We start from the raw sequence: 27,826 nt of genomic DNA on the forward strand, positions 1-27,826 counted from the left end.
GAATTCCATAGTATCCATCCTTACAATTAGATTTTTAAAATCTATTTGGAGTTTATTTTTGTGTTTGGTGTTAAGGAGTATTCTAACCCCATTCTCATTTTCATAGCTAAAGGAAGCTTCACATTGCCCTCCATAGTGGCTGTTGCCAATTTACATCCCAAGCATCGGTGGAGGAGGGTTTCCTTGCTTCCACACCCGCTCCAGCAGTTACTGTTTTTACAGTGTTTGGCCATAGCCATTCTGACTGGTGTGATGTGATACCTTGCTGTAGTTTAGCTTTGTATTTCTCTAATAAACAGTGGTGTTGACATCTTTTCTTGTGATTATTTTAAAGGGTGTGAGTTAAACTTCTTGAAATTGGCTTCATTATTACCTGCCTTGTTTTGAATTCTTTTCCTATGACCACCCCTAAGGCATTTCTTCATGCCTTAGGAGGGCAGGTGTTTTTTACTTTGTGAAATGAAACTATCTCCTGCCATATTAATAAACAAGAAATGTCACAGCCATCAGCGATTTCTGGCCTCCAAATGTGAATGAGGGCTCCTCAAGCTGCGATCCAGTGGATGCTGGTGATTGCTGAGGAGCTGGGGGAATGCAAGAAGCAAGGTGAACAAGGAAACAGGATTAGCCCCAGATAGCTGAGGTGCATAAGAAACGAGTGAATGCAGCGAGCCCAGAGGCTTGCATCTTCCCATGCACAGAAAGCTAAATTCCTTAACTTGATATCTGATTTTTGCTGTTCAGACTGCCTGCTCCCTTTGTTGCAAACTTGCGTATAGCCTGACTCCCCCTCCTGCCTCCTTGAAGCAGTCTTCTTAGAGCTACTGAGATGCTGTCTCCCAGGCTTGGAGTTGTAAACATTCCCACCAAGTAAAATAGCTTTCTACTTTCAGGTTATGACTATATATTTTAGTTGACAACTTACAGACCTTGAATCCTTGTGAATGTTAAATGCTCAGCAGGCCTGCTCTTCATGGTGCTGTTACATGTTGCTGGCCACAAGGGGGCAGCACTTCTTCATGCAGCTCTTTTTTTTTAACTTATTTCCTTTTTTCTATTGGAATATAATTGATTTCTAATGTTGTGTTTGTTTCAGATGTACAGGAACTCGATTCAGTTATATTAATACATAGACGTTTATGTATTTTTTTGTTTCGTTTTCACATATAAATGATCACAGTGTGTTCAATAAACTTCATTATGCTATTCAGTAAGTACTATTTGATATATATTAATGTGTATATACAGAGAAGGCGATACCATCCCTCTCCAGTACTCTTGCCTGGAAAATCCCATGGACGGAAAAGCCTGGTAGGCTACAGTCCATGGGGTCTCGAAGAGCAACCTCACTTTCACTTTTCACTATCATGCATTGGAGAAGGAAATGGCAACCCATTCCAGTGTTCTTGCCTGGAGAATCCCAGGGACGGCGGAGCCTGGTGGGCTGTTGTCTCTGGGGTCGCACAGAGTCGGACACGACTGAAGCAACTTAGCAGCAGCAGCAGCAATAGCAATGTGTGTGTGTGTGTGTGGGTGTGGGTGTGGGTGTGTATATATATATATATATATATATGTATATATATATATATATATATATTTTAAGGGATTGTTAATTCTAGTCCCTTAAGTTATCCCACCTACAGCTGGAGGGCAACAGGTGCTCCAGGATCATTGTGTAGGCGCACTGCCTGCCACATCTTCCCAGCTCCCTCAGCCCCAGGACACTCTAGCTTTCCGACCCAAGCTAATCAGGCTCCAGGCATGTGACACCAGCCCAGATCACTATGTCCTGAGGGAAACTGAGTCGGCATTTCTTTTTTGCTTTTGCTGTTTCATCTCATCGTTTGAACTGGAGTGTATAGGTGAATTACAGTCTTGAGGGTGTTTTTTTTTTCCTTCTACCACAGCTAGTTTCACTTCTACTAATACCTATCGAGCTTTTTCCATATAGGTTAGTACAGTGTGTGGAGTAAATGTCCTTGTGTTATACAGTGGGTCCTGGTCATTTATTTTATAAGTAGTAATGTGCATATATTAGTCTGAAGCAACTCATTTCTCCATGACGCACATCTTTATATCTTGGTGATTTGAAGTTTCTTTTCTAAGTCTGTGAGGCTCTGTCTCTGGGCAAGAAGTCCAATGGTGTTCATCTTTAGATTACGCCTAGAGGTGATATCATATGATGCTGATGCTTGTCTCCCTGTGTCCTTTACTTCGCTCGGAATGATCATCTCTACTTTCTCTCCTGTGGCTGGCCTTGGCATTATTTCCTACTTCTTTATGGTCGAGAAATATTGCATTGTGTACGTGTACCCCATCGTCTATATCAGTTCAACTGTGCTCCTACAATTAGCTTGATTCCCAGTCTTGTCTATTGTACCTTACGGGATCAAAATCACACTTACCCATCTTTTTTAAAAAAATATTTTGGCTATATTCTCGACCCCACCCCAGTCCAAACATAAGACACAAGCCTGCTTAGGCTCCAGGGATGGGATAGCAGCCCAAATTAGGGAGGTTGAAGGGAATAAATTAGGCATTGATTTTTTCTTTTTATTTAATCTCGTGCTGAAGCTATGTTAGAGTACAGTCGATTTGCAGTTTTGTGCTTGCCATTAGTGTACAACCACCTGATTCAGTTATGACATATACATACAGCGTATCTGTTCCTTTTTGGGTTCTTTTGCCGTAGAAGTTATGGCAGAAGCTCAAGCCAAGTTCTACTTGCTGAACATCAGGTCCTTCTTGAGCATCTATGACAGCTACAGATTTCTGGGTATATAAGGAAGGAAAGAGATAATCCTTTTGGACTATCTATTACGCTTACAGATTTCTGTGTATATGTAAGTCCTTACCTCCAAATTCATCCCTGCCCTTTCTTTCTTTCTTTTTTTAGCTGGAACCCTCTGTGTTTGAATTCTGAGTCTCTTTTTGGGTTGAAACTTAGTTCCTTTGTATCTCTTTTTTAGTTTTTCCTACAAGGGACATCAAAGACTATTGTCTTCCTCAGTCTGACTGATTTTACTTAGTGTATGATTCTTCAAGGTCCATCCTCTTAGCGACCAGTGGCATAATTTCATAATTTCAATGGTGCTTTTTCATGGCTGAGTAATGGTCCATTGTCTATAAGTAACCACCGTCTTTAACCTTTAATCTGTCAGTGGACATTTTGCAGGTTCTGTTTTAGCTGTCGCAAGTAAAGCTGCAGTGAATGTTGGGACGCACGTGTTTTTATTGAATGATGACTTTCTCAGGATATTCGCCCAGGTGTAGGAATATCTGATCCTAGGATTGACTCTCTTGAGAGATTTTTTTTGTTACATTTGGAGGTTGTGCTTTCTAGTGGCTATTGTGAGTGTCCATTTCCACTGAACATGTAGTGGGGCTATCCCACCTGCCGACTCTCTCCTGCTTTTGTTGTTTGTAGACTTGTGAGCATGGCCAGGCTGACTGGTGGGATTTGATTTCCCGCTGTTGTTTTGATTGGTATTCCTGCAGCAGTTAGGGATGCTGCGCATCTACTCCTGTGGTGGAGGTTTGCTTTTGTTTTTTCTTGTTTCCTTGTGAGGAAAATTTACTGTGGCAGTTGACTTCTTGAGACTCTGCTGTGTTTGAAATTTATTTCTGTAACCCCCACCCTGGGAGATTTCCTGAGGGCAGCTGTCATTAACAGAAACGCCAGGGCTTGTGAATTAGAGGTGCTGGTCAGCCTCTTTGGTCAAGCTGTAGTTGCAGGAAATGTTTACAGGCGACTGCACTTTTTAAAGCACATCTCTGGTTCCTGGGAAAGTCAGCATCCTGGGCTGTGGATTAGAGTGAATTTTACCTGAGCAAACACCTAAGGGCTTGTGTTTCACTACTTTTCCCCCATAAAGCATCACACACACACACATATATACCAGACTAATTACGACTGGGTCCACAGCACCCTGCTGAGTGTGCTTCCGTGCCTAGGAGGCTGCACTCCAGCAAGGAGGCTTGAGTTGGAAGGCCCAGCACCAGGGCTTATTCAGGGTTCGTAATATTTGCTCCCTAGTCCCTGAAGGCCTGGATCCTGCTGGAAAGTCTTATCCAAGCCAGAACATAGCAGACAGTAGATGTTTAAAAAGGGTTCAATGAAAAGCACCCTGCCAGGCTGTGTCAAACCAACCCGAGTCCAGCAATGGTACCTAAGTCTGCTTGGGCGCCAGGGATGGGGTAGCAGCCCCAGTCAGGGAGGTCGGGGGGGAATAAAGTAGGCACTGCTTCTCTTTCCTTCTCTTGAATCTCGTGCCGGCGTTATACTGCAGTACAGTCTATTTGCAGTGTTCTGATTGTCGTCATATATAGCCGCCTGATTCGGGTATAACGTTATCTATGAGATATGTCTATTCTTTTTTGGAATTTTTGCCATAGAAGGTCAAACAGAGTGGTGAGCATCAGGTACTGGTGGATTATGTATCTCAGATACAGTTTTCTGTGTATACAAAAATGAAGGTAGGAGATAATTTCTGTGGATTCTCTCCTAGAGATGCAGATTTCTGTGTATAAATTAGAGGTATAGGTTCCCATGTATGTGGGAAAGGAAGGAAGGAAGGGAGAAAGGAAGAGGCTAATCCTTGGGAATTATTGATTACACATACAGGTTTCTATGTCTATGTTAATTCAGATCTCCTAATTCATTTTCAGGCCCTTCACGTTCCTTTCTTTTTTCTTTTTCTTGGAACCCTTTGTTTGTGTTTGAAATCTCAGAGTTCCTTTGGGCTTATAAATTTGATACTTTGTATGTCTATTGATACTTTGCCTAGAAGGTACATCATACACTATTGTCTTCCTATGCCTGACTGACTTCTCTTAGAAATGATCCTTTAAGGTCCATCCCTGTGGTTACCTGTGGACATGTGACTCCAGTTTCAAGGTCTGGGGAGGGGGGTCACCTTGGAGACTGTGGACGTGTGACCCCAGGTACAGGGTCTGGGGGTGTGGTCACCTTCGAGAGTGTCCACATGTGACCTCAGGTGCCGGGTCTGGGGGTTGTGTGGGTCTCACCCCTCAGCACAAATCAGGATCATGTGTACTTGGAGACCTCCTCTCTCTCCTTTTCCGGTAACGTGTCTTGTTCCCCTGAGATTTCCAACATCTAAGTTGAGGGTGTTGCCCTGATTCACCTGTGGTCCTTTGTCTTCTCTTGTTGCTTTCATATGAGGTCAGGCGCCTTGGGGCAGCTGTGCTCCGTGTTCTGCTAAATGACCGATAACCCTTGGTGTGCAGTTTCTGAACCCCCCTTGAGATTCTGGTCCCGGCAGAGTGAAGCCCGTCCACTGAGCCCATGTTGTGGGGAAGGAAAGGAAGCATGTGCTGCGGGTGCCGAGCAAGGAGTCCAGGGCAGTCCGTGCTTAAAAGGCTCACACTCCCTGAAGGCTTTCATGGGGAGTTTAAAGTCAAGGTTAAGGAGGGGGTTATGCAGTGGGTGATCTGCTCAGGGACCTTCTCCTGATTGGCCGGTGGTGAGGTCATCGGGAGTCAGCATCATCACCTTCTAGTTCTAACGAGCCTGGAGTATGCTTGCTTGAGGAGCCTGCAGTCAACTTCTCCACCTGGTGGGGGTTTCAGAGTGTATAAGACAGCTCACAGGTCGTGGCTCAGAATATTATCTACAGCCCTTGAAGAGGGACATAGGTCCTTGACTTTGGTGGTGGTTTAGTTGCATCTGACTATTGCAACCCTATGGACTGTAGCCTGCCAGGCTCCTCTATCCCTGGGTTTCTCCAGGCAAGAATACTGGAGTGGGTTGCCATTTCCTTCTCCAGTGGATCTTCCCAACCCAGGAATCCAACCTGGGTCTCGTGCACTGCAGGCAGATTCTTTGCCAACCAAGCTACGAGGGAAGCCCAAAGTCCTTGACTTTGTTTAATGGCTGAGTTATTGTTTTGTCTTCTTTGACAGTTTTCCTTCCTTTCTGCTTGTTCTCATTTCTCTTGTGAAATGTACTCTTTGGAACTCAGAGAAGCCTGGGAGTCTAAAGGTTTTCTACAGACAGAAGGCAAGCAGAGGACATGTTATGTTTTCCCTTAAAATTTGATTATCTTTTGGATTAATGGATTAATCAATGCTTTGTAGGATCTTCTCCTCTTGTTTTATTCCCACCTCTTCCCAGGAAGGTCAGTTTCAGTGGTTAAAGGGACTTCCCCGGTGGTCCAGTGGCTAATAGTCTGTGCTTACAATGCAGGGGCCCCAGGTTCATTCCCTGGTCAGAGAACTAGATCCCACAGGCCACACAGCTAAATGATCCCATGTGCCAGACCAGCCCCTGCCAAATATTATGATAAATAAGTTACAAATATAAAAAACAAAACTTTTTAATTTAAATATTTGGTAAAACCCATACGTGGCCATTCTTACAAGTCCTTATTCAGAGAATACATGGCCGTGATACATGTCTGCAGACAGGATCCCATGACATTAGCGAGACGTCACCAGACAGGCCGTGCCTCTGGTGCCAGAACTACGAGCGGCAGTGTTCTTGGTAAACAGGCAGGGTTTGTGATCGCTGAGTTCGTTCACTTGTTTTAGTCTTTCCTTGAATGTATGTCTGTGCTTGAAACAGAGCAGGACCCTTTTGTCCTCCCTGCCCCCCACCACATCCTCCGCCTGCCTTTTGTCTGTGGAAAGTTTTAGTCAAAAAGTAAGTTTAATCAGAGAAATGAGAAATGCTGAAACAAAGGGAAACAGTCAGAGGAGACTAAACAATAACAGTGCTGCCATTAAGCATGGTCAAGGACCTTCAGTTCCTTCTCAAGGTCTATAGATAATATTCTGAGCCACATCCCGTGAGCTGTCTTATAGATACCAGAACACCAGGTGGAGAAGTTAACTGCAGGATGACCGGGCTGCACCCAGGACAGGAGCCGCCACAATGCAGAAAACTGGCCACAAAGAGATGGGAACACACTGACCCTGGAACTGAAGATTAACTGTACTGGAAACACGATGACGCTGGTCAGACCCTGATGACCAATTTCGAGACGGCTGTCAGAGCTGACTGTGCTGTTTCTGCGTGCAGTCCCGCCTCCTCTGTTCCCACCCCCTACCCCCTGCCCCCATCTATAAGAGCTCTCAACCCTCGCTTGTCGGTGGTGGGAACCATCTTCAGATAGACATCCCCCACCCCGATCCCCACAATTCCGGCATCTAAAATAAAGCACACTTTCCTTTCTGCCAACCTGGCCTGTTCATTGGCTTTTGAGCAGCAAGCAGCCAGATCCGACGTACTCTTTCAGTAACGTGCTGATTAACAATTGTTTTAATAAATAATTAGGTATTGGTTTAGGTTTATTTTACTGTTAACTATCAGGGGGTTTATGCATTCTGATATAAGCTTTATGCAAGGAGAAACATTTCTTGTTACTAATGTGAACAGTATTGCTTCTATTAATTAATAAGTTAGTTCACTTCAGTCGCTCAGTCCTGTCCGACTCTTTGAGACCCCATGGACTGCAGCACACCAGGCCTCCCTATCCATCACCAACTCCTAGAGCTTGCTCAGACTCATGTCCATCGATGCATGGCATCGGTGATGCCATCCAACCATCTCATCCTTTGTCATCCCCTTCTCCTGCCTTCAATCTTTCCCAGCATCATGGTCTTTTCTAATGAGTCCATTCTTCGCATCAGGTGGCCAAAGTATTGGAGCTTCAGCTTCAGCATCAGTCCTTCCAACGAATATTCAGGACTAATTTCCTTTAGGATTGACTGGTTTGATCTTCTTGCAGTCCAAGAGACTCTTAGGAGTCTTCTGTACACCACAGTTCAAAAGCATCAGTTCTTCGGTGCTCAGCTTTCTTTATGGTCCAACTCTGACATCCATACATGACTGCTAGAAAAACCACAGCTTTGACGAGACAGACCTTTGTCGGCAAAGTAATGTTTCTGCTTTTTAATATGCTGTCTAGATTAGTTGTAGTTTTTCTTTCAAGGAGCAAGCATCTTTTAATTTCATGGCTGCAGTCACCATCTGCAGTGATTTTGGAGCCCAAGAAAATAGTCTCTCACTGTTTCCATTGTTTCCCCATCTATTTGCCGTGAAGTGATGGGACCAGATGCCATGATCTTTTTTGTTTCCTTACATTGACACTCTTTTTTTCTTTTTCTTTTTAATATAAATTTATTTATTTTAATTGGAGGCTAATTACTTTACAATATTGTATTGGTTTTGCCATACATCAACATGAATCTGCCGTGGGTGTACATGTGTGATCTTTGTTTTTTGAATGTTGAGTTTTAAGCCAGCTTTTTCACTCCCCTCTTTCACTTTCATCAAGAGGCTCTTCAGTTCCTCTTCACTTTCTGCCATAAGTATGGTGTCATCTGCATATCTGAGGTTATTGATATTTCTCCCCTTAGTTTAATTCCAGCTTGTGCTTCATCCAGTCCAATATTTCACATGATGTTCTCTGCTTAGAAGTTAAATAAGCAGGGTGACAATATGCAACCTTGACGTACACCTTTCCCAATTTGGAACCAGTCTGCTGTTCCATGTCCAGTTTTAACTGTTGCTTCTTGACCTGAATACAGATTTCTCAGGAGGCAGGTAAGGTGGTCTGGTATTCCCATCTCTTTAAGAATTTTCGACAGTTTGTTGTGATCCACACAGTCAAAGTTTGGCCTAATCAATAAAAAAGAAGTAGATGTTTTTCTAGAATTCTCTTGCTTTTTCTGTGATCCAACGGATGCTGGCAGTTTGATCTCTGGTTCCTCTGCCTTTTCTAAATCCAGCTTGAACATCTGGAAGTTCACAGTTCACATACTATTGAAGCCTAGCTTGGAGAATTCTGAGCATTACTTTGATAGCATGTGAGATGAGTGCAGTTGTGCAGTAGTTTGAACATTGTCATTGCCCTTCTTTGGGATTGGAATGAAAACTGACATTTTCCAGTCCTGTGGCCACGCTGAGTTTTCCGAATTTGCTGGCCTATTGAGTGCAGCACTTTAACAGCATCATCTTTTAGGACTTGAAATTGCTCAGCTGGAATTTCATCACCTCCACCAGCTTTGTTCGTAGTGATGCTTCCTAAGGCCCACCTGACTTCAGACTCCAGGATATCTGGGTGTAGGTGAGTGATCACAACATCATGGTTATCTGGGTCATTAAGACCTTTTTTGTATCGTTCTTTTGTGTATTCTTGTATAATTACTAAATTGGTCTGGTATTAATTAGTAGTTTATGTATTTATTATTGGTATTTAGGTGATTGTGCAGTTGACCCTGAGTGCTCTCTTAATTGTTGACTGCCTTTAAACTAACATTTGTCTATGTTTATTCTCTAGAGACATTTGTTGTTGTTGTTTAGCTGCCTGGTCGTGTACGGCTCTTTGCCACCCGATGGACTCTTGGTCCTGCAGGCTCCTCTGACCATGGAGATTCTCCAGGCAAGAACACTGGAGTGGAGAGCCATGCTCTCCTCCAGGGGATCTTCCCACCCCAGGGATCGTCAAGTCCCCTTCACTGGCAGGCAATTCTTTACCACTGAGTCACCAGGGAAGCCCAGAGACATTTGCACCCTGTGACTAAAACCTGTATCTGAAAACTTATATCTTTTAAAATAACACTGAAAAGTTACGTTTTTAAGTAATATTTAAAGTAGAACTAAAGTTCTTTTCTGGACAACCAGCTATCACCATGGAGAAGGAAATGGCAACCCACTCCAGTGTTCTTGCCTGGAGAATCCCAGGGACGGGGGAGCCTGGTGGGCTGCCATCTATGGGGTCGCACAGAGTCGGACACGACTGAAGCGACTTAGCAGCAGCAGCAGCTATCACCAGGTTTATAAGGCTTATTAGCCTTACTCATAAATCATAGGATGAGTTATTTTAAACTGTCCATAAGCAGCTCCTCTGGCTCCAGGAAATTTAACTTCTTTCATCATCCTTTATAATATTTTGTCTGTAGACCAGCTTTAAATTTCTATCTTCTACACAGAGATGCTGAGTCTTTTATTTACTTATGAGAGTTGAATCTGGTGGGAAGTTTTGTCTGGTTTTAGCACAAAGTGTTCTGAGATTTAAAATCTCCTCTAGGCTTTACTTTGATCCATCCAAGCACACTTTCCAGGATGCTGATCTTGTCAGGACTTATCTCCTCTCGTATGTTAGGAGCTTATTAATGGTTATGAAGTTATTGATATTGGAGGGGATGACTGTGTGTGCTTATGGCTCAATCAAGCTCTCTATTCTTTATTTACCATTAAATTATCCTTTGGTTTTTGTATTTCCTAAAAACTTTGGTGTAAGCTATGTTCCTGAGGTACAAAATGTAGCCTCCATCTTCCCTTCCCATGGGCTATGCCTTGACTGAACATCTGATAATTATGGTAATTATGCTTTCTGCTCTTCTTTACCAGGGTTCCCTGAGGATGGGGTTTACCAGAGTCTGACAATTATCAAACAGGCTCCTCTAGAGGAGCGTGAATCACTGCCAAGTTCTCTGAATTTTAAGCTGATGCACATCCTGTTCTGCTGAATAATTTTGTTGTTATAATTATGTTAATGTAGGGCTAAGCATAGAGGGATATCTAATCCCAGGGTGGATCTTCATTGGTATAATCAGAAGTGTTAAAGTCAGCTTCATAACTTATTTATATATTTTTATTATTTTATTTTTAATTTAAAAACTTGTCTTCTATTTTTAGTGATATGTAACTGACATATAGAGACTGTATAATTTTAACATATACACACCATAATAAACCAACTTATATACATGATGAAATGATTACCACAAAAAAATTTAGTGAACATCCAATCTTATATAAATACAGCATTAAATAAATAGGAAAAGTATTTTTTTCTTTGCGTTGAGAACTCTCAAGATTCTCTTTCATATGTAACAGACACAGTGTTAGTTTTATTTCATAGCTTATTTTCTTTTAGCTATGGATTTTTACGCCTTCACTAGGACTTAACTTTATTTTGAGGTAATCCTTAACATGCTTTACACTCGATTTCTACTGATGTGAGTTAATCTTAGGCTAAGGTGGCTGACATACAATGTGCCAACCCTAATTAGTTAATGTCACTCACTCAGACTTCCTCTTGTGTGTGCTTGGTCTCTCAGTTCACGTCCAGCTCTCTGCGACCCCGTGGACTGTAGCCCGCCAGGCTCCTCCGTCCATGGGGTTCTCCAGGCAAGAATACTGGAGTGGGCTGCCATTTCCTTCTCCAGGGGATCTTCCAACCTTGCGATGGAACCTGCGTCTTCTGTGTCTCTGCATTTCAGGTGGCTTCTCTACCTGCTGAGCCTCCTCCTATGGCTTACCTTTCATCCCTGCCGTTTCCCACAGGGCAGGGTTACACAAGGCATAGTTTTTGTGCATCTGGTGTCAGCTCCTTTTGATCTTCTATGTTTAGAGACCGTTCTCACCAGATGCAGATAATTGCGTGTGTAATTGTGTCCGTATTAGACATCAGTAGACTGGAACTTGTGTCTTTATGGAGTTATTAAATCCATCCAGGTATTTACAGGGCTTCACGTTAATTATTAAGCTACATCACCAGGTTGAGTAGGACTTTGTATGTACAAGATTTATGCATTTAAATGATATATTGGTATTCAGTGCGATATTCAGTGCTGGAAAAACAGCACTTTCAAACCCACTATGGAGAATGACGACGCAGAGACAAGCAGCAGTGACACATCAGATGACGACGATGTGTGAAGGGTTTGCTAACAGCTTTAGAAGTTTTAGTGTGATACATCTCTCATACAGTTTGGGGTGAACTGTAAAAATGAAGAACTATAATTTATGTAGTAAAATACCCCATTAGAAGATGATTTGGGGGGGTCTTCAATATGAAGAAAACCAAGAATGCTGTGTTGGGCTGTGTTGAACATTATTTCCTTGTAAATGAATGTTGTAGAAATGAGGACGTTGGTTGATCCAACACTGACTTTCTTCATCACCGCAGCATTTCTCTGACTAGCAATGTGACGACGTAACAAATGAGAGTTTCTCATTTAATAATTAAAAAATTGGGTAATGTTTTGCAAAACAAACAAATAAATAAATAAATGCTATATTGGTATTCAGTGCAGTAGTTTGTATTGGGTTAAAATTAAAATTGCAATATTTAACATTTTTTTCTTTTGAAGATTATTAAAATGTACTTTATTGCTTATTTTGTTTGAGGTACATGGCAGGTCCAGAGGGATGTCTTTTTTAACATACATTGTCTTTTTTATTGGGGTATAGTTGCTTTACAATCTTGTGTTGGTTTCTACTGTACAATGAAGTGAATCAGCTAAGGTATACATGTATCCTCTCCCACTTGAGCCTCCTTCCTCCCCATCCCACCCCTGAAAGCCGTCACAGAGCACAGAGCTGGGCTCCCTGTGCTAGGCAGCAGCTTCCCACTAGCTGTTTTACACATGGTGGTGTATATATCGCAATGCTCCTCTCAGTCTGTCCCACCTTCTCCTTCCCGCACTGTGTCCACAAGTCTGTTCTCCAAGTCTGTGTCTCTATTGCTGCTCTGCAAATAGGTTCATCAGTTCCTTGAGTCAGCATTTTACTTCAGTAGACAAGGACACGGGGGCTCGTACACAGTTTCATTAGCTGGGGCACAATTAGCTCCTCGTGCTGTCTACTCCTTGCCCAGTGGCTGAAACAGACTGGTCTGGAGGGGGAGGGGCATGTATTCAGCAAAACTAACTGGAAAATGGGACATCAGGGAAGGCAAAATTGTGATAATTTAAAGTGGCTCTACATGGTGGCTTTTGTTAAAAAAACAAAAACAAAAACTCAGTTCCAGGAGCCTCTCCAGGATCCAAGCCTGCAGCTGACACAGAGCATCTGTATTAAACCCAGCTACGCCACTCTCAGCATGTTGCCACACAATTATTTACATGGAGTTTGTCAATTCATTGGTCTTCCCTGGTGGCGCAGTGGTAAAGAATCTGCGTGCAATGCAGGAGACCTGGGTACGATCCCTGGGTTGGGAAGATCCCCTGGAGAAGGGAATGGCTACCTACTCCATTATTGTGACCTGGAGAATTCCATGGACTGCATAGTCCATCGGAGAAGGCAATGGCACCCCACTCCAGTACTCTTGCCTGGAAAATCCCATGGACGGAGGAGCTGGGTAGGCTGCAGTCCATGGGATCACTGAGAGTTGGACACGACTCAGTGACTTCACTTTCACTTTTCACTTTCATGCATTGGAGAAGGAAATGGCAACCCACTCCAGTGTTCTTGCCTGGAGAATCCCAGGGACGGCAGAGCCTGGTGGGCTGTCGTCTCTGGGGTCGCACAGAGTCGGACACGACTGAAGCGACTTAGCAGCAGCAGCAGCAGCATAGTCCATGGGGTTGCAGAGAATCGGACACGACTGAGCGACTTTCACTTTGATTTTGTCGATTTATTACAGCTGCTACACTCAACAACACTTTGATATTCTACAGGTATCTCTGCTGTTTGCTATTGTAAAATCACACAGAAACTATGGTGATACAGCTCAGTTCAAGCGTGGCTTTCCACTAAACAGCTTCAATGGTCAGAGTGGGCCTACGCAGCTCAGAAGATGGTTTCAAAAGTCAAATGAAGTAATTCATTTCTCATTAATTAATGCGCTTGCTTATTCCTGGCTGTGCTGGGTCTGCATCGCTGCTCAGGCTTTTCTCTAGCCGTGGCGAGTGGAGACTACGCTCTAGCTGTGGTGTGTGGACGTCTCTCTCCTTGCGGCAGCTCCTTTGTGGTGGAGCATGGGCTCTGGGCGCAGGATCAGTAGTTGTGGTGCACAGGCTTAGTCACGCCACAGCACGTAGGACATTCCTGGACCAGGGATCGAACCCGTGTCCCCTGCCCTGGCAGTCAGTCTCTTCACCACTGGACTGCCAAAGGAACCCATGAGGTAATTTTTAGATGGAGAGAATTTTACGGAAGCCATGCGTGCAAACCATTCCAGTAGTTGGAATTCTTCAGAAGGAAGTAATGAGTGTACCGTTTCAGGTTTATATTTAAGGCTTTGCTTGCATAATAGTTTAAAATTGTTTCTTAAAAACACAGCAATATACATGCCTCTAAGCAGGAAGTTGATGTAATGGAATGCTGTGGAGAGACAGCAAGGAACTGTGTGTATATCTATACACACACTAATCAGAAATATCATTAGTGACTGTTTTCTCTGGGTAATGGAATCACAGAAAATGTTTAAAATGTTCTGTTTGCTTTGCAGTAAGTTATGAATTTTCTCCCATATATGTATAACTTTGATAATTTTTATTTAAAAAGATAATACTTGGGGGGAAAAATCAATGTTTCCCTGTAAAATAGCATTTAGATAGCTCTCCCCAGAATTTTCATTCTACAGAATTCCATTATTCGAGGCTTGCGGTAGAACAGTAAGTGCAAGGCCATTCCTGAGTGCTATCAGAAAAGTCTGTTTAGCAAAATTAGTGCCTTTCCAAGTAATCACACCAGCAAAAGGATTTCTTTTCCATTTCCCATCATTATAAGTTTAAATTAAATTCTGTCTTCTCTTTGGTTCCTTGTTCTCTTGACTGTGTTGTTTTTCTGTGGCTTAGAAGAGGATCATTTTGTGACACTGTCTGGTCTCTATGGAAACTCTAAGAAAATACAGAAAGAATTGGCCAAGTTGGAATGAACACAAACAGTGAAATCCATTTCATAGTCCTTTTGTGGACTGTGATTGTCCAGTGTATCTGTCTTTTCTGGTTCTGATGCTGAAATGCTTCACCTCTCATTTTGTACGGCCTCGGCCACCTCTGAGACAGTGTCCCTCCTAGCTGAGGAGGAAGGATTTACTCCCAACATAACAGCACCAGCAGGAAAATTGTTCTCATCCCCGCTAATGTCTTTAGGGATCCGAGATACAGAAAGGATGCTTTACTTGCTTTCTTTACTCCCTCTCTTGCTCCTTGATGGAAGCTAAGGTTCGTAAATGTTATTGTGTTCTACTTATTCTACTTATTCTAGCAAAACGTTGCTTTCTTCCCTACTGAACCTCAAGTGAGAGCTTTTCAAAATGTAACTTCTCTCTTCAGGTCATGCAATAGTAACACATATATTGATGTGTGTGTAATAGCATACGCTTTGCCCAGATGGGCTTGTAATAGCAGAAATCTCAATGAAATTATTTATTATTGTCACGTGAGTGTATGTTTTTTGATTTTTTGTTTTGTCACAACAAAGATTTGGAGTGATGGACTTTAAAGTTTCTTTGGCGTGTCACAGTTTTTAGGTCTTGGATAGACCGTGTTATAGCTCTTAGGTCTCAAATGGACCGTGTTATAGTTTTTAGACAAATCAGTGTTATAGCTCTATTTTATTTAGAAGATAGCAGGAAAATTTATCTTTGAGGCGTGAGGGCACGTCGATTTAAAGACACGAGGAGAAGAGCGCCCCAGCGCGTGAGAGAGAGAGCGCGAGCTGGCTCTGGCTCCTGTATTTATATGTTTATCTCTCCCTGGGCCTGTCCTATGTAAACTGGGCCAGCCAGGAGTGTTGTTTGTTTTACCTGAGGTCCTCACTCCGGTCCTCGGACCTTTTTTTGATTCATTTTCGCGGGCTTTCCCTTCTTTGTCTGTACCACCGCCGTTTTGGACTCCTTTTCCCTGTTCTACCTACCTAACATTATGTACTGTTTTCCAAAATATGCACTGTTGAAGACCAGCTCAGTGGATGGACCGAGTAGAAGCTCCAAAGCACTTCCCAAAGCCACACTTGTGAGAAAAAAAATGCCATGGTAAATGTTTGGTGGTCTGCTGCCAGAAGTGATCTACTACAGCTTTCTGAATCCCAGCGAAACCATTACATCTGAAAAGTATGCTCAGCAAATCAGTGAGATGCACTGAAAACTGAAAGGCTTGCAGCCAGCGCCAATCCACAGAATGGGCCCAATTCTCCATGACAATGCCCCACTGCACATCACACAGTTAACACTTCAAAAGTTGAAAGATTTGGGCTTTGACGTTTTGCTTCAGCTGCGTATCCACCTGACCTCTTGCCAACTGACTACCACTTCTTCAAGCATCTTGACGACTCTTGGCAGGGAAAACACTTCCACAACCAGCAGGATGCAAAAAATGCTGTTCAAAAGTTCATCATATCCCGAAGCACGATTTTTTTTTTTTTTTTTTTGCTACAGGAGTAAACAAACTTATTTCTCATTGGCAAAAATGTGTTGATCCTAATGGTTCCTATTTTGATTAGTAAAGATATGTTTGAGCCTAGTTATAATGATTTAAACCTCATGGTTTGAAACCACAGTTGAGTTTGCCCCCAACTAGTAGATGGACAGCAGGCACATAATAAGATGCTCAGCATCACTAATTATTAGAAATGGAAGTCACAATGAAGCACCATCTCACACCAGTCAGAATGGCCATCATCCAGCCCTTCTGGAAGGCAGGACACAAGTCAGGGATCTTTTTGTGTCTTTTACTCATAAAAATGATTCATAACAGAGAGGCAGAAAGTAGCATGATGTTTTGAAAGGTTCTTAATTCTCATCAAATGAAAATTTCTAGCAAAGTATTTATTTTATATAAAACTGAAAGATGGTATTAAATGTGAAATTATGAAAAAGAAGGAACTGAAGAAGCTCTGATGCGCACATTGTTGAATTCTTTTGTCAATCTCAAGGAGAGAGTACTAAATATTTAATTGCATTTTAATGATGATAACCTTGGAGTTAGATTTCTCCAGCAGTATTAATGCTGAAGGTGAAGTCGCTCAGTTGTGTCCGACTCTTTGCAACCCCGTGGACTGTAACCTACTAGGCTTCTCCGTCCATGGGATTCTCCAGGCAAGAATACTGGAGTGGATTGCCATTTCCTTCTCCAGGGGATCTTCCCGACCCAGGGATCAAACCCGGGTCTCCCACATTGGAGGCAGACGCTTTAACCTCTGAGCCACCAGGGAAAATAATTAATGCTGAGGGAGGCTATTTAATACATTTTTAAAATGTCATGTATGTGGGATTCACATAGATAGCAGCAGTTACAAACACATGCAGATAACTAACATTTACTTTGCTAATATGTATCTCTGTAAATCTAAGACAGAGCACAGAACTATAGATTAAAACATTTATCCAACCAACAAAACAGGCAAATTAGCTGGTTGCCAGGGGATTTGTAACTGGAAAATTGCTGACTAGATCCAGGTATGGTAAGGCATTTTAAATTAGTGTCTTCCTTTATCAGATAATTTCAAGAATTTGAGGACATAAGAAAGAAGCTGCACATATTGTCTTTCATAGTTTGTGCATGAAAAGGGTGTTGGATATTCTACATCTGAAAGAGTGGAAGGCTGTTAGTGCTCAGGGCAACAAGCAGTATGCTGTAACTCTGTTCCCTTGGGCATATGGAGCTTTAGAACTTCCTGTAAACCCAAGTTCAGCGCTGTTCCTTTGCTTAAGTCTCAGGTCTCTGAGTAAGCTAGTAGTCACACTACCATCAAGGAGCACGGGTAACCAAGTTTCATCTAGAGAACTAGAGTGCATGCCCACAGAGTTTCATGTAGAAAGAACACAACCCCTCAGATCCATCAGACTGGCTTTTACATGGAAGTTCCTGCGGATGAATGTGTGTGATTTAATCTGCTTCTCAAACCCAGGACACTTGAACACTTGCTCAAGATCCCAGAGGGAAACAGACATCATGGAAGGACAAAGCGAACTTCATCACTAACGCCTTTATGATGGTCTCTGGCGGCAGATGTGACAACATGGAGAACACGCCTGCGTCAGACGGTCCCCAGAGCCCAGGACTCCAGCAGGAGGACGACAGCCACAACCGTGGGCCACCCAGCCTGGAATATCAGAGCTTCAGTCCCTACCACGTCTCCCAGCGTGCAACAATTAAAATTGTCGAATGGGTGAGAGAGTATCACTCTCATGACAGTGAGAGATGATCTGGAGCAAAGAACTTGGAAGGAGGAAGCTGTGCTTGTCTGATCACCTACTGGGGCTCCTCTCTGTAAACTGTGAAACTCAGTGGCCTTATTCTGCACAACCCCATGCACAGAACACATACACAACACACATACAACGTATACACAGAACACACACAGAGAACACATACACAGCACATGCAGAGAACACAGCACACATAACACACACACTCAGAACCTTTTTCACAAGAGTAGAGTGAGAGGAGGGCCTTGGTCCCTTCAGGCTGCTATAACAAAGGATCATAGCCATCCCTGGTGGCTCAGAAGGTAAAGCATCTGCCTGCAATACGGGCGACCCAGGTTCGATCCATGGGTCGGGAAGAGCCCCTGGAGAAGGAAATGGCAACCCCCTCCAGTACTCTTGCCTGGAAAATTCCATGAATGGAGGAGCCTGGTTGGCTACAATCCATGGGGTCGCAAAGAGTTGGACAAGACTGAGCAACTTCACTTTCACTTTCATGGAGGCTTGTAAACAATAGATGATTTTGGAGGCTGAAGACCAAGTGTGACTGGGGTCTCGGTGAGGGTCGGGTCCACGTGGACCTCACAGGGAGAAAGGGGGAGGGGCTCTGTGGTCCTTCTGAAACGGCACTGACCCCATTCCCGAGGGCTCCACTCTCACAATGAAGCGTCTCCCCTGGACCCCACCTCTAATACCATCACATGGGCATCAAGATCTAATGCATGAATCTGGGGGAGACACAAACATAACAGGAGCTGAAGTGAACATCCCTGGGCTGTACTTCTGAGTTATTGCTTTTTCTATCTTTTTACTTAACAAGATAAACTTAAAAGCCAGATAGGATCAACCAGGATTATTATTCTTTTTAAAATTAAAATTAATAGAAATGTTGCACCAACTTTGGATGCTTGGGATAAACCACCCTTGATTGTGGTGTATAACTATTTTTATACATTGTTGGGTTCCATTTGTTCATATTTTCATGTAGACTTTTACGTTTATGTTCATGAGAGATTGGTTGGTAGTTCCCTCTCATTTTTTAGGATTAGCTTTGGGCTGTGCTGGGCCTCCACTGCCGTGTGGGGTTTTCTCCAGCTGCAGCCAGCAGGGGCTACTCTCCGTTTGTGGCGCATGGGCTTCTACTGAGGCGGCCTCTCTTGTTGTGAAGCGTGGGCTCTAGAGCACAGGTTCAGTAGTCATGGTGCACGGGCTCAGTCGCTCTGTGACGTGTGGAATCTTCCCGGACCAGAGATCAAACCTGTGTCCCCTGCACTGGCCTGTGCATTCTTATCCACCGTTCCGACAAGGAAGTTCATTATAGGATTTCTCTTGTTCTAAATTAGTTAAAGTGTGTCTGTGACCCAGAATGTGGTATGGTATATCTTTGTGAATCTTCCATGTAAGCATGAGAATAATGTGTGTTCTGTTGTTGCCATAATTCATGGATGTAAATTGTATCCAACTGATGGATGTTGTTTTTTAAACATTTATTTATTTGGCTGTGTGGGGTCTTAGCTGTGGCATGCGGGACCTTCATTGCGTCATGTGGAATCTTTTATTGCAGCTCGCAGACTAGTTGTGACCTGCAGGCTCAGCAGTTTGGGGGTGTGGGCTCTGAAGCATGTGGCTTCAGTAGTTGTGGCACACGGCCTTAGTTGCTCTGTGGCATGTGGGATCTTAGTTCCTGAACTAAGGATTCGGTTCAAACCCTGGGGTTTGAACTCGTGTCCTTTGCATTATAAGGCAGATTCTTAACCACTGGACCACCAGGGAAGTTCCCACACGTTATTGTTGAGTTTGACTGTGTCCTTCCTGATTTTCTGCCTGGTGGTCTAATAGACAGGTGTTGAAATCTCCAGCTCAGATAGTGGGTTTACCTATGTCTTTTGCAATTCTATTAGTTTCTCCTTCACACAGTTTATCCATTATTAGGCTCATCCACATGAAGGATTGTTATGTCTTCCTGGTAATTGATCCCTTCATCATTATTTAATGCCCTCTTTATCCCTGATACCTTTCTTTGCTTTGAAGTTTGTTCTCTGTGAAATTAACAGGCTACTCCTGCTCTCTCTTGGCTACTGTTTACATGTGTATTTTCCTTCATCTGTTTGTCTTTGTACTCAGCGTGAGTTTCCTATAGACAACATATGATTGAGTCTGCTGTTTTGATCCAGCTTACAATCAATTATCGGTCATTTAGAGCACTGACTTTCAAAGTGATTATTGATATAGTTGGATTAGTATCTGCCATGTTTGTTACTGTAGTTTATTTGTTGCCCTTTTCCATCTAATTTTTTGGACACTTTTTCTGCCTTTTGTGATTTTACCTGAGCATTTTGTATGATGTCATTTTCTCCCTTTTGTTAGCATATCACTTAAATATTCTTTCTTGCTTTTTTTAGTGGTTGCCCTAGAGTTTGCATCATACATTTACAACTAATCGAAGGCCACTTTCAAATAATGTCATAATTCAAAGGTAGTAGAAATACCTTAAAATAACAAAATAATCCTAGTCCCTTCTTTCAATCCCTTGAATCTTTGCTGTCATTTTTAAAATTTATATACAAGCACGTTGTTGTTGTGTTTTGTCACTAAGTTATGTCCAAGTATTTGTGACCCCGTGGACTGTAGCCTGCCAGGCTCCTCTGTCCATGGGATTTCCCAGGCAAGGATACTGGAGCAGGTTGCCATTTCCTTCACCAGGGGATCTCCCTGATCAAGCCTGCATCTCCTGAATTGGCAGGTGGATTCTTTACAGCTGAGCCATCTGGGAAGCTCATATACAAGCATATAGAAGTATATAATATATGCTTACATAATTGAATATATTGTTGGTAGTATTATTTAACTAAATGTTATCTGATAGATACATGAGAAATATGAAAAATAAGTTTATTTTGACTTCACTTATTCTTTCCTCAATGCTCTTTCTCACTTTATGTAGGCCTGAGTTTCTGACCTTCTCGCTAAACAACTATTTTTTCCTTCTGTATAAACAATTTATTATTTTCCTTCTCTAAACAACTTATTTGTACCATTTCTTCCAAGGCAACAAATTCACTCAATCTTTGTGTTTCTGAGAAAGTTTATATTTCTCCTTTATCTTTGATAGGTAATTTTGTAGGATATAAAATTCTAAGTTGGTTATTTTTTTCTCAACACTAAATACCATACTCTCTTCTTGCTATCATGGATTCTGAGAAATCAAATGTAATCCTTAGCTTTGTTCCTCTAGGGTGTTAGAGAATGATTAAAGAAAATTCAGGAAATACAAACAAACTTTAACCTTTCATGAAACAGTCTCCATTTGGAAAATTGCAAAATGGGGGAGAAGGCAAGAAGCTTTTCTAAGAAAGAATGAAGAACAAGATGGAGACAAATAGAAAATTTCTGACTGGTTGAGCAAAACAGTCAATCTCGTTTAGGATGAGAAGGAGCAAGGTAATAAGTATAGATCCCAGAATTGGTTTGGCCTTTGGGGATTGGCTGACTGGCTATGCAGTGTTTCTGGTCAAGAGGGACATGTCTAGAGACACAAAAGTCATGTAAGTTTCAGTTTTCTGCCAAGGCACTCTAGGCAGGAGCAGTTCAATCTTGGACCTAGAAAGTTATTTCAACACCAGACAAAGTGCTTTGTTTTTGTCCCCTCTCCCCACCCCCGTGTCTCTCACGACTTCTTGTTTATCTTTGGTCCTATGTAGATTGAGCATAAAATTCTAGCCAGTATTGTTTCATAACCCTAAAAACAATGATGTCATTCAAGTGCTGCATTCAGTATGCCAGCAAATTTGGAAAACTCAGCAGTGGCCATAGGACTGAAAAGGTCAGTTTTCATTCCAATTCCAAAGAAGGGCAATGCCAAAAAATGTTCAAACCATGACACAACTGTGCTTATTTCACACGCTAGTGAGGTAATCCTCAAAATCCTTCAAGCTGGGCTTCAGCAGAACACGAACGAAGAACTTCCAGATGTACAAGCTGGATTTAGAAAAGGCAGAGGAACCAGAGGTCAAATTGTCAACATCTATTGGCTCATAGAAAAAGCAAGAGAATTCCAGAAAAACATCTACTTCTGTTTCATTAACTACACTAAAGCCTTTGATTGTGTGGATAACAACAAACTGTAGAAAATTCTTAAAGAGATAAGAATACCAGACCCTCTTACCTGCCTCTGAGAGACTTGTATGCAGGTCAAGAAGCAATAGTTAGAACCAGGCATGAACAACGAACTGGTTCCAAATTGGGAAAGGAGTACATTGTATATTGTATTGACAATTGTATATTGTCACCTTGCTTCTTTAACTTCTATGCAGAGAACATCATGTGAAATGCTGGGCTGGATTAGTTACAAGCTGGATTCAAGATTACTGGGAGAAATATCAACAACCTCAGATATCCAGATGATACCACTGTAATGGCAGAAAGCAAAGAGAAACTACAGGGACTCTTAATGAGAATGAATGAGAAGAATGAAAAAGCTGACTTAAAATTCAACATTCAGAAAACAAAGATCATGGCACCTGGTCCCATCACTGCATGGCAAATAGATGGGGAAATAATGGAAACAGTGAGAGACTTTATTTTCTTGGGCTCCAAAATCACTGCAGATGGTGGCTGCAGCCATGAAATTAAAAGACACTTGCTCCTTGGAAGAAAAACTATGACGAATCTAGACAGCATATTAAAAAGTGGAGGCATCATTTTGCCAACACAGGTGTGTCTAGTCAATGCTATGGTTTTTGCAGTAGTCATGTATAGATGTGAGAGTTGGACCATAAAGAAGGCTGAGCGCCGAAGAATTGATACTTTCGAACTGTGGTAATGGGAAGACTCTTGAGAGTCCCTTGGACAGCAAACAGATCAAACCAGTCAATCCTAAAGGAAATCAACCCTGAATATTCATTGGAAGGACTGATACTGAAGCTCCAATACTTTGGCCACCTGATGTGAAGAACTGACTCATTTGAAAAGACCCTGATGCTGGGAAAGATTGAAGGCAGGAGGAGAAGGGGAAGACAAAGGATGAGATGGTTGGATGGCATCACCGACTCAGTGAACATGAGTTTGAGCAAACTCCAGGAGATGGTGAAAGACAGGAAGCCTAGAGTGCTGTAGTCCGTGGGGTTCCAAAGAGTCTGTCATGACTTAGTGACTGAGCAACCACAAACTGTTTCATATATTTCATTTGTTTCTTTTTCTCTGCTCCTTCAGTTAGGCTCCAATGATCCTAACCAGGTGGGTTAGGTTCTCATTCCTAGGTGCCCCCAAGTGCAGCCTTGTTAAGAATATCAGAGTGCTTTCTCTCTGTTAGAGCATAAAGGGTTTCCTCACTGATATTTAATGTGAGGATCTGGTTGAGCTCCTCAGGGTAAACCCCATAATCTTGTGGGTGTCCCCCCCATCATTAAGTCCTTCTGGAGTTTTTAACACAGGTTGTCTCCACTGAGGCTCCGGCAATTCATAAATTACAGTTAAGGCTTTCCTACCCCAGAACTGGCTCCTGTGGTGATTTCCACTTGTGTGTCTCCACTCCAGATGTTTCGTTCTCCCATGTGGGATTCAGGAGCGGAACAGAGGTGGGTAGCTCCTGGCCCCGGGGCAACTAGGCAGTGAGGAAACCTGAGTAGGTTAGCCTCTGAAAAGTGGTTTCTCTTGAGGACAGGTCTGGTGAAGGCCTGGAGCATTGGGAAAAAAATGATACTCAAACATAAAAGTGTCTTGAAGAAGTCCTTGGACCTTATAAGCAAAAGCAACATTCCTTAGTGCCAATAAAAAGTGCACATTCGGTTTTGACTTGATTTAGTGATCATCAGTCCTTGAGTTGAGAAGATCCCTTGGAAAAAGGAATGGCTACCCACTCCAGTATTCTTGCCTGGAGAATTCCATGGACAGAGGAGTCTGGGGGGCTAGAGTCCATGCGGTCACAAAGAGCTGGACACAACTGAAGTGACTGACACACTTTTGCTTCTTATCCAGTGACATGTTTTCAGTGACATTTATATGATAACATTTAAAGCTTTGAAAATGCAGTTTTGTTAGTTTGACTTCATCTCTATACTCAGAAACTGGACATGGTAAGTACAAGCTGGGAGGACATCTGGGCAAGTAATTCAGGGAAGCTTGAGAACGTGACTGTGTCAGCAGGATGTGATGAACTCCGTGGCAGACCAGCGTGTGTGAGTGACTGGTTTTCTTGGAGATGAGATATTCAAGGCCACATAGGAAGACAGTTCAGACACTGTCTTGACCAAGGCCTTCCCAACAGCGTAATTCCTAAATGACAGACTCTGAAGAATAAGTAGTCTGTTCCTGGGAACCACGCGAATGTCTCCTCATCAGATATTTGTTTACATAAGGAATCGTTCCCCGAGATACTGAGCCACCCTGAATCCTCGACAAGGATTCCCCTTGTTTTTGTGCAATATAGGAACTCACAAATGTTGTCTTACGTGACTATACAAACCACCTAAAATATTTTAGCGGATTCAAGGCCACGTCTGCTTTCACCTGCCTCATTCTTTTTAGAGAGAGAAATCTGTTTTTAAGGTAGGGTTCAGATGGTACATGAGACCAGAATCTCTTTTTCCCTTTTTTTTTTAAAAAAAGTATTGGAGTATAATTGCCTTATAGCATTCTGTTCATTTCTACTGTACAGCAGTAGAATCAGCTGTATGCATAACTATATAGTTATAGTAAAGTGAATCAGCTGTATGTATAACTATATCCCCTCTGCTTTTCGATTTCCTCCTAATTTAGGTCACCAAGGGGGACAGAGGGGTTGGATGATTTGGGAGATTGGGATTGACATATAGACACTATTGATACTATAAATAAAATAGATAATTAATGAGAACCTACTGTATAGCACAGAATCTTCTTTAAAAATTTTGTTTATTTGTTTATGGTTTTGCTGGGTCTTCATTGCTGGGCGGGTTTCTTTCTAGGTGTGGTGCGTGGTGGCTTCTCCTGTAGCTCCTGGACTCTAGCGCACAGGCTCAATAATCGTGGCACAGGCTTAGTTGCTCTGCAGCATGTGGGATCTTCCCATACCAGGATTCGAACTCATGTCTCCTGCATTGGCAGCTGGATTCTTTACCACTGAGCCACCAGAGAAGCCCCCAGAATCTTTTTAGAATACTCTTCTCTCAGCCATTAACATATTCTGGCAATCAGATTGATACACGTTTTAAATAAGTTTAAGTTTCTTTTTCTTTGAGTAGGGCAAGTTAATAGTGCTTCAAATATTTTCTAAAGTTAGATTTTAAATTTCACATTTGCGTGTCCCAGGAGGTAGGCGGGACTTTCCAATATGACAGTAAGGGTCAATCGCACAAATTCCTCTTTAATCATAACATGCTTACCTGATGGAAATGTGCATAAATTATTAATTACAGCTCATTAAATTTTTACAAATGGCAACTCACACCAGTATTCTTGCCTGGAGAATCCCATGGACAGATGAGCCTGGCAGGCTACATTCCATGGGGTTGCAAGGAGTCAAACATGACTGCGCAACGAACACTTTCACTTTCAACTTTTCTCAAGCAAAAAAAATCTAGGTATCTTTTGTTCGTACTCTCATAAATTAAGACTGTCTTGTTAAGATCTGTTGGAACTGTACCTTGGTCTTCATAGTCCGAATTTCTGCGGCTTCTTCTCAAAATGCCTTCAGTTGTCACCAGAGCTACTCCTGTTCTCTACTCAAAACTTGCCCCTCCCCCCACCAATTTTTAGCAGGAGTGAGCATATGTCTTTAAGTTCAAGGGTCCAGAGATCTCAAGCCAGGCTCCTCAAGAAGTTTATAGTCAGTTTTTCAGGGGCCATAAACCTAATCCCAGAACACCAACCAAGATGACGACTCATCCAGGAGACAGCTTCTCCAGAAGACCCGGGAAGCGAGCTCCCAATGTCAGAGGCGGGTGGTCCTCTTTCCATCTGCTCTCCTGTGTCCTCTGCTTGCGTCCTCAGAATCTAGATTATTAACAGATACTCAAACCTCTTATCTACAATGTGTATATGTTTCCCATCTTTAATTTTTCTTTTCATGCTTTGAGTCACTCCTTGTGTGTCTTTTCATTAAGATACATGTTCAGTATAATTATTGTTTTTTACTTGTGTTCCTTTGAATGACAACCAGCTTCCTCTGATGCTAGTTCATTACAGTAAGAAAGGTTATTTTCTGTGTAATTGGAATCAAGCAATAAGTGCTTTGTAAATGACAAAACAATGGGTCAAGTGTCCAGAAAAATAAAACTCCCATCAAACCTAGACATGAAGATATCTGCCTGAACAATAACAACACTTGGCAACTTTGTAGCCCATGTTTCACAGAAATAGAGCTTGGACACCCTTAGCTCCTGCTGAATACAGGACTGCAAACCCCGAGACGTATCTTTCTTAGTATTATTCCATGTTGCTTTGCTCAAATGTGTCATCACCAAAATCGGAAATACTGAGAAATGGACTTTGTCCCTTCAAGTGGTCCAACAAGTGATCTTTGAGAAAAAAGAAATAGAAAATCTGACAGTAATAATTCTGAAAAACTGCCACCACAGCCTTATCATATACCCACAGCTCACCAAAAAGCAGTGAAGATGGAAATCGCTTCTGTTTGCAGACAACGGTGTTGTAATATCCATCCTGGGCTGACAAGGGTGTCAAGGGGGAGGGGCTGAAAGCTTAAACCCATGTGGTTTTTATTTTCCCTGTAATTAGAAACTATACATCCCCAAGATACATTCCTGTCACTCCATGAAGGCTGCGAAAAATTAAAGACAGGGTAAATCTGGCTCTGGGAAATAGCGCAGAATATCAACTATAAATCAGTAAAAACACCTGAATTATCAAGTTCAGTTCAGTTCAGTTGCTCAGTCGTGTCCGACTCTTTGCAACCCCATGAATCGCAGCACGCCAGGCCTCCCTGTCCATCACCAACTCCCAAAGTTTATTCAAACTCATGTCCATCGAGTTGGTGATGCCATCCAGCCATCTCATCCTCTGTTGTCCCTTCTCCTCCTGCCCCCAATCCCTCCCAGCATCAGGGTCTTTTCCAATGAGTCAATTCTTCGCATGAGGTGGCCAAAGTATTGGAGTTTCAGCTTCTTCAGCATCAGACCTTCTAATGAATACCCAGGACTGATCTCCTTTAAGATGGACTGGTTGGATCTCCTTGCAGTCCAAGGGACTCTCCAGAGTCTTCTCCAACACCACAGTTCAAAAGCATCAATTCTTCAGCACTCAGCTTTCTTCACAGTCCAACTCTCACATCCATACATGACCACTGGAAAAACCATAGCGTTGACTAGACGGACCTTTGTTGGCAAAGTAATGTCTCTGTTTTTGCATATGCTATCTAGGTTGGTCATAACTTTCCTTCCAAGGAGTAAGTGTCTTTTAATTTCATGGCTGCAGTTTTGGAGCCCAGAAAAATAAACTCAGCCACTGTTTATAGTTTTCCCATCTATTTCCCATGAAGTGATGGGACTGGATGCCATGATCTTAGTTTTCTGAATATTGAGCTTTAAGCCAACTTTTTCACTCTCCTCTTTCACTTTCATCAAGAGGTTTTTAGTTCCTCTTCACTTTCTGCCATAAGGGTGATGTTATCTGCATATCTGAGGTTATTGAGATTTCTCCCAGCAATCTTGATTCCAGCTTGTGCTCCTTCAAACCCAGCGTTTCTCATAATGTACTCTGCATACAAGTTAAATAAGCAGGCTGACAATATGCAGCCTTGACAATAGCCTCCTTTTCCTATTTGGAACCAGTCTGTTGTTCCATGTCCAGTTCTAATTGTTGCTTCCTGACCTGCATATAGGTTTCTCAAGAGGCAGGTCAGGTGGTCTGGTATTCCCATCTCTTTCAGAATTTCCCACAGTTTATTGTGATCCACACAGTCAAAGGCTTTGGCATAGTCA

The sequence above is a fragment of the Capra hircus genome, chromosome 7 (genome assembly GCF_001704415.2).
Source record: "Capra hircus breed San Clemente chromosome 7, ASM170441v1, whole genome shotgun sequence".
Lineage (NCBI taxonomy): Eukaryota > Metazoa > Chordata > Mammalia > Artiodactyla > Bovidae > Capra > Capra hircus.